Source organism: Cyprinus carpio, unplaced genomic scaffold, assembly GCF_018340385.1.
Source record: "Cyprinus carpio isolate SPL01 unplaced genomic scaffold, ASM1834038v1 S000006662, whole genome shotgun sequence".
Lineage (NCBI taxonomy): Eukaryota > Metazoa > Chordata > Actinopteri > Cypriniformes > Cyprinidae > Cyprinus > Cyprinus carpio.
The window spans coordinates 42,213-49,746 of NW_024879286.1; the positions used below are offsets into that span (position 1 = coordinate 42,213).

The 7,534-nt window shown below is 35.7% G+C and overlaps 1 pseudogene; it reads left to right on the forward strand.

Moving 5' to 3' along the window:
- The first annotated feature begins 853 nt into the window (after nt 1-853).
- LOC122144418 lies at nt 854-3,509 on the forward strand (annotated as a pseudogene).
- Nucleotides 3,510-7,534: the final 4,025 nt, after the last annotated feature.

A 7,534-nucleotide genomic window follows, 5' to 3' on the forward strand; every position in this document is an offset into this window, starting at 1 on the left:
GTGTGAGTGTGTGTATGTGTGTATGTAGCTTATGCTCTAGGACCAGACCTTTGATTAATGTATTTTTTTTTTTAGACTTATCCTGTTTTTATTTTATTTGCCAATTTCTGTAAAAATGCTCTATCACAGCAGTCACATACATTTGTGTGTGTGTGTGTGTGTGTGTGTGTGTGTGTGTATGAGATAGAAAGTTTGTTCTACTTTTTATTTATGCTCTAGGACCAGACCTTTGTTTATATGTAGAAAATTTCAGATTTATAATGGATTTACTTCTTTTATTTTTTTTGACAAACAAAATTCTTAAAAAGTAATTTTTTTCTATTTTCCCATTCATTTTTTCCCATGTGAGGTCATTTTCAACACCTTAAACTGTATTTTTTTTTTAAACACACCTTGTACTGCAAATCCTAAATCAAGCCTGTTTTTTGTGCATGTTTAGATAGATTATTTAGGAAATTCACAGAGCTCTCCATGCCCCTGAGATGAAGGTAACACTTTTTAAAAATGAAGGAAAACTGAACAGCTCATCGGTGTAGATTAATAATAGAAGTGCAATAAGAAACTGTTGACAAAAGTAGCGTATTTGTGGTGGGCATGCAATTATAACTATTTTTTTTTCTCATTTACAGGGGAACATCATGGACAAGTGGCTGTTCTTGAAGAGGCTGGTGATGCTGAAGGGACTGGCGAGGTGTTATGTGTTCGTAGACAGGACGGAAGATTCAGAGTGGGATGATGATCAGGAGAGTGAATCAGACTGTCTTCAGTCAGTCAATCCTTTGGACATTCTGATCATGCTGTGTTTCTTTGCCTGACAGTTTTCTTCAGCAGGAAATGATTATGAAAATATGACATGCGTCAGTTTGCTGTTCCTTTGCTGCTTCCAAACATTGAGACAATCCAGATCACTCTTATGCTTTGGGCAATGAGAGATATTGTGAAAAAATACAGACCACACTCATTATCAGATTCAAGTAAATTTGTGGAAGAAAGGATTGCTCTGTCAGAAATGCCTTTAGTGTCTTTTGTGAGACTTGGTAGGTGCAACATTTCCAAATCAGAAATTCTGAATAAGCTGCTCAGCAATCCACAGCAGTACACTGAAACATTTGTGCACTTCAACATGGATTGTGGAAACATCAACAAAAAAATATCAAATGGCTTGGTTGAGATGACCTGGTATCTTCCTTGTGGGAAAAAGAACATTGATGTCTTTCCTGAGCTAGTAGCAATTGCCAACTTGAGAGGTGACATTCAGAACTTTGAAAACACAGTACACTTTTTTCGTGAGGCTTCAGCTGCTGTGTTTGTGTTCTTTGAACCCCAATTTTTAGATTCACAGTTAATTTCAGTCCCGAGTCAGAGACATATTCCTCAGTTATTTTTTGTGGGGGACTCCAACAACGAGATCATAAAAGCTACAGTGAATGAGCTCAAACTGAAAAAAAGCAATTTCATCTTTAAAGCAAAGCAGAATGATGCAGAATTTGTTGGCAAAAATTAAGAGCAAGTTGCAAGATGCAATTAAGGACAACAATCACAAAATGTCAGTTGTTCGTTTAGCTGAGTTTGCACACAATCTGGGAATCTTGGTGGATGAGGATGCTGAAGAATGTCAGCGTGCCAAAGCAAGAGCAGATGAAATCACTTCAAAAATTAATGATATAGTGCAATTCAAGATGGAGAAACTTCCCTTGCAAGGGGAAATCTTGATGAATTTGACCAAGATAGAGAAGGAGGAATGCCGATTGAAGAAAGTTGGCGATAAGAGTGTTGAGGACTACAAAAGTGACCTTCAGATTGAGAAAAGGAAGCTCAGAGAAGAGCAATACAGAACAGACATGTCTACTACTATGGGCTGCTTTATCAGCGCAATATCATCACCAGAAAAGGCCTACTTCTTAAAATGGTTGAGAATCAATTTGGAGAATCGCTCACATGAAGTACTGCCAGACTCAGAGAGAACTGTACAAACAGAAATGTCAAGATGTTTGTAAGAACAAGACAGGAATAGCTGAGCTTGATAAAAAGATTTCAAACAGTTCTTTAGGATGTGGAGCACTTCATTCGAGAGATATGAGCCAGCTTTACTGAAGCTGCAGGTCTCGCTCTCAGAAGATGCACTTTACCGCAAACAACTACAACATTTACCTAAACTCTGTGCTGAACTACTGCTGGATGGATTTTCACTTGAACTTGTGGATGGAGATTCTTCAAACATCCCTGAAAAATGGCTTTCTAGTGTGTTTTCTGAATTAAACACACTGGTGGAGCCCAAAAACAAGATTATGGTTGTCACTGTTTTGGGCGTCCAGAGTTCAGGAAAGTCAACGCTGCTGAACACCATGTTTGGAGTTCAGTTTGCAGTGAGCAGTGGAAGATGCACCAGGGGAGCCTTTATGCAGCTCATTAAAGTAGCAGAGGAATGTAATGCAGAGCTCAATTGTGATTATATAGTGATAATTGACACTGAAGGACTAAAATCCCCTGAGCTCGCACAACTGGACAACAGCTATGAACATGACAGTGAGTTGGCAGCTCTTGTTGTTGGACTGAGTGATGTCTGAGCTCGCACAATCGCCATGGAAAACTCCACAGAGATGAAAGACATTTTACAGATCATTGTTCATGCCTTCCTCAGGATGAAGGAAATAGGTAAGAAACACTCATGTTTGTTTGTACACCAGAATGTTGCTGATGTTTCAGCTCATGATTCAAACATGAGAGACCGTAAATTTCTGTTGGAACATCTGGATGAAATGACACAAGCTGCAGCCAAAATGGAGAACAAACTGGAGTTTAATAAATTTACAGATGTGATGAATTATGACACTGGGGAAGGTGACCACTACATCCCTGGATTGTGGCATGGAAACCCTCCAATGGCACCAGTGAGTATCGGCTATAGTGAGTCTGTGTATGATCTCAAAAAGCATATAATGGAGATCTTCAGACATTACAAGTCCAGTGACATGAATGAATTTATTAGATGGACCAAAGACTTGTGGACTGCTGTGAAATATGAGAAATTCATCTTCAGCTTCAGAAACAGCCTGGTGGCTGATGCATACATGAAACTGTGTACAGAGTACAACACATGGGACTGGACACTGAGACAGAAAATGCACACATGGGCATTAGAGGGTGAAACAAAGATCTTGAACCATGGAAAATTTGTAAACTCTGAGCAGTGCACCATTGAAGATTTCTGTTGTCATTTGCTACAAAAAGCAGATGTTGAGCTTTCAGAAGGAGAAGATGAAATTTCTAGTAAGATCAAATCATACTATGAACAAGGAGAAGGTCATGTTGAACTTGTGGAAAGCTATCGACAAGACTTTTATAAACTCTGCCAAATCTTTGAAGAAAGAGCTTTCAGATTCCATCACAAACAAACTGAATGCAGCTCTTTTACGTCGAAATGCAATGATGAAGGTGGAAGGAATCAAAAAAACATACATGGACGCAATGGAGAAAAAAGTCCTGGACTTGTTGAAATTCTGTCGTGAGAACAAGTCAGACATGTCAGACTCCATGCTGAATGAAGCATTTGAAAAGATGTGGCAGGAGACTGTAAGGACATTTTCATACACAGGGCTCCAACAACAAAATATCATCCTAAGAGTTCTTCTTCTTTTGAGGAAAAATCTTGAATCTAGAGGAAGTTCAATGGCTCAACAATTAGACAAAGTGAAGGATTTAACCATGTATGGGCAAGAACAATTTATTGCTTGCAAATACAAACACGTGTCCAAGTTTTTTACACAAAAGTCAGATCAAGATAATGCAAGAGATGTCAGACAAACTTATCAGGGATTGTTATGAATTTGTTGAAGCAAAGAGAGAAAGTACGGATGATTATGATGACACATATATCAGGGAAATTCTTAACATGATTGATGAGAGACTTAAGTCTCATGAAGATTTAAAAGAAGATGTTGAACTACCCCTTAAACTACACATCTGTGGCTTTGCAAGCAGAGAAATTTCAAGATATTCACAACCAATTCATCCAGAATAACAACCCGCAAACAGCCTTGGAGGACTTCAAGCAAACATACCGCTGTAAATTCATTGACCTTTACCTCGAACGAGACCAGTGTCAGAAGACGGCTGATGAATTCATGAATAACTGCATAAGACCTGCTTTGGAAAAATACATGTCTGATGTCTTGGGCATGAAAATGGCAGACGAGATGAAGACTGGTGAAAACACTACCACATTTTTGAAAATTTAAAACAAGGGCATCATTTCAGATTTTTGTCTTGAAAAATCTTCTTGATTCTAAATTTGAAACATATTTGCGTTTCATTAAGTCATAAAAGACTTTATTTTTGACAAAGTCAGAGAGCACTTTACAGCTGAGAATCGAATGTTCAAATTAGAGGAAAATCTTCTGAATGATGTCATCGGTGAAATTACTCGAGCAATTAAAGAGGCAGAGCAAGACTCAACTATAAATGACATCAAGGGATTCATCGAAGTCATCTGCAGGAAACTTCAAGAAAGACTTGTTATTCCCAGGGATATAGTGGACAAAATTGGCACACTGAACAATGCAAATCCCCAAAAAATTGCTGAATGCCTTCACTGTTCTTTGCAGGACATGGATAAATTACTGAAAGCTAGTTTAAAAAAATCAAGTTTTGAAAGCAGAATAAAGCATCTTCAAACCAAACCACAGGATGTGCTGTTCAAACGACTGAGGGGCTGTGGGAAACAGTGTCCATTCTGTCAAGCACCATGTGAGGCTGGAGGAGAAGCCCACTCTAAACACTTTGTCTCAATTCACAGACCAAGAAGGTCTCGGCCGATGCAGATTTCATGATTCTCTAAAAACTAGTGACAGACATCTGTACATCGTGAACAGTGACTCATGCTTTAAATGCCATGACACCAAAGATCAGTGGCATCCATATAAGGAATACAATACAATCTACCCAGACTGGCGTATTGATCGAGAGCCCAGCATAGAGACATCAGCATACTGGATATATGTGATGGCACAATTCAATAACCGGTTTGCTGAAGAGTATGATGCAAAACCTGTCGATATACCTTCATCCTGGGAAGGTATTACAAAGATTCAGGCAGATAAAAGCCTAAAGTAAACATCAACTAAATAGTGTCTGTCTGGCCACTATTCGAATGAGTTTAGTTAAGAATTGTTTTTCTTATAATAAAAGCATCATTCATCATTCAAAATGCATGTTGTGATGTACGCTTGATAAAAACATCTTTTCACCTATATAACATTTCACGTTTCCTTGAAATTTAAAAACTGAAAATGGTATTTAAAATGTGTGTGTGTAACTTGTTTTTTATTTTTATTTTTTTTCTGTTGAGAATTTTTTTTTTTTTAGAAATGTTTTTATTTTTACTTTGATATTGATTTTTAGTCATAACTGTTTGTTTTCATATGTTTTTGGCTTAGTTTAATTTGAATAAATACAATTTTGTCTATTGTCTGTGCAACTGTATTTAGAACTGTTATTCTGTGTGTTACATATACAGGCATGTTTGTATGAGGTTAATTATTTGTAGAGATGTTAAGCATTTGCCAACCATATGCAAAAAATAATGTTACCTGAATAAATACTAACACAGATGTATTGCTGTGCTGAGTTTTTTATTAAAATAATATTTTGTATACTACATTTGTACTGGGTCTCCCATTATGACATCCAATAGACAAGGAATTTCAACTTCTTCTGTAGCAACATCTCCTTCCAGAAAGTAGATGTGGTAGTTCACTTTCGAAATTCTAACTTTAAGTAACTTTTAGTAGACTGTTATGATAGGTTTAGGGTTGTTAGGTTTTTTTGTAGTGTGTTTGGTTTTTTTTTTGTTTTGTTTGTATAATATTTAATATTATTTTTACTTTATTTATGTAGTTAGTTGTTTTTTTGTTGGATTTGTACTTTAATGAAGCACAATTTAAACTGACTACTTGTACATTTACTTGATTACATTGCTGAAGAAAGCAACTATTTTTTTACTCCTTACAACTTTATTTCATCTTGAAAAGTACATTTGATTTTTATTTTATCTTATACACCATAAATATATGGTAAATGGAAGCTTAAACGTGCATGCTTGATGTGAATGAGAACCATTGATTATTGTTTTTACGCATTACACACACACATTTCTACTTTAGTTATGACATTCATTAAGTAAACTTCCTGGCTTCAAAAGTTTACCAACAAATCTGAGGAAGCATATTGAGGTAGCAAAGTTGCGTTTTCCCAAATAAAGTGTATTTATTTTGTTTTGATTAAGCAGTAGCTGTGTAATATATTGGCTGAATGCACAAGATTGAGTGCAAATTAAATCAATGATGAGAATTAATATTTTTGTGGGATTTCTTTTTTAAATTAAATGTTACAAATCCCCCAAAAATAAAAAATAAAGTATTTAAATGAACACTGTATGTTAAATTAATTGTGATTCATATTTACTTATGTTGTGTGTTCTGCTGTGCTGCATTTTAATTGTTGTTGTTGCACTAGATATATGTATTTGACCAGCATCGGTGCATTTTGTTTAATTTTCTCCCTTTAACCAAACTTCTGTATGTCTGTCAGAAAAAAAGTACTTCTACTTTTTAAATACTTGAGTACAGTTTAAAGTTGTACTTTTTTACTTTTACTCATGTATGTTTTTGGCCAGATACTTTTAATTCAGTAAAATTTTCATTGAGTATCTGTACTTTCACTTTACAACTCTGTTACTTATAGTTGTTATTCCAGGTGCAGCACATATCAGCTGTCACTAATCTAGTTCATCCCTCTTAGTACCTTTCTTTTGGAATATATATGGAACTAAATCACCTAAAATCTAAATTATTTAGATGTTTAAAGATATTGAGAATGTTCTACAATATTACAGCCAAAGGTGCATGAACTTTAGCAGTGATATAGAACCTTTTATACGGAATTGCAAATTGTGGTAAAAACATGGTAAATGTCCTGTTTAACTTTTTTGTTACTATTGTAAGTGTCGTGGTCACCATGATTTTACTACAAATACAACTTCCATCTTTGAACCTGATATGAATGTAAAACTGATCCAAGGTCAATAGCACGTCACGTGACAGATAGGGTTTAATAACCCTAGTTAGCAGGTGTGTTCATTTAGTTACACGCAATGAAACTCAAAGACAGCCTCGGATGAACGATATAAAACAGCGAGTAAACATATGGTGATAATCTGATTAATAAAGAATCAATCAATCTTTTATTACAGACTCAAGGTCCAAATTAATAAAACAAACAAACAAAAACCAAGACAATAGGACAACATATACAACCCACAACATCTACCACACACAATAAAAAGTTATAAAATGCAACAATGCCAATGTCTCCACAGCTTTGACTGATACCGTGTAATACTAACCCTTACATCTGATAGACCCACAATAATCTAATTTTTTGAATCATTTAGCCGGCAGATAAATCCATACATAAGATAATTTTTTGTATAATTTTTTGGGTAGTTTAGTGCACTCACAAACATTTCACTTGCACT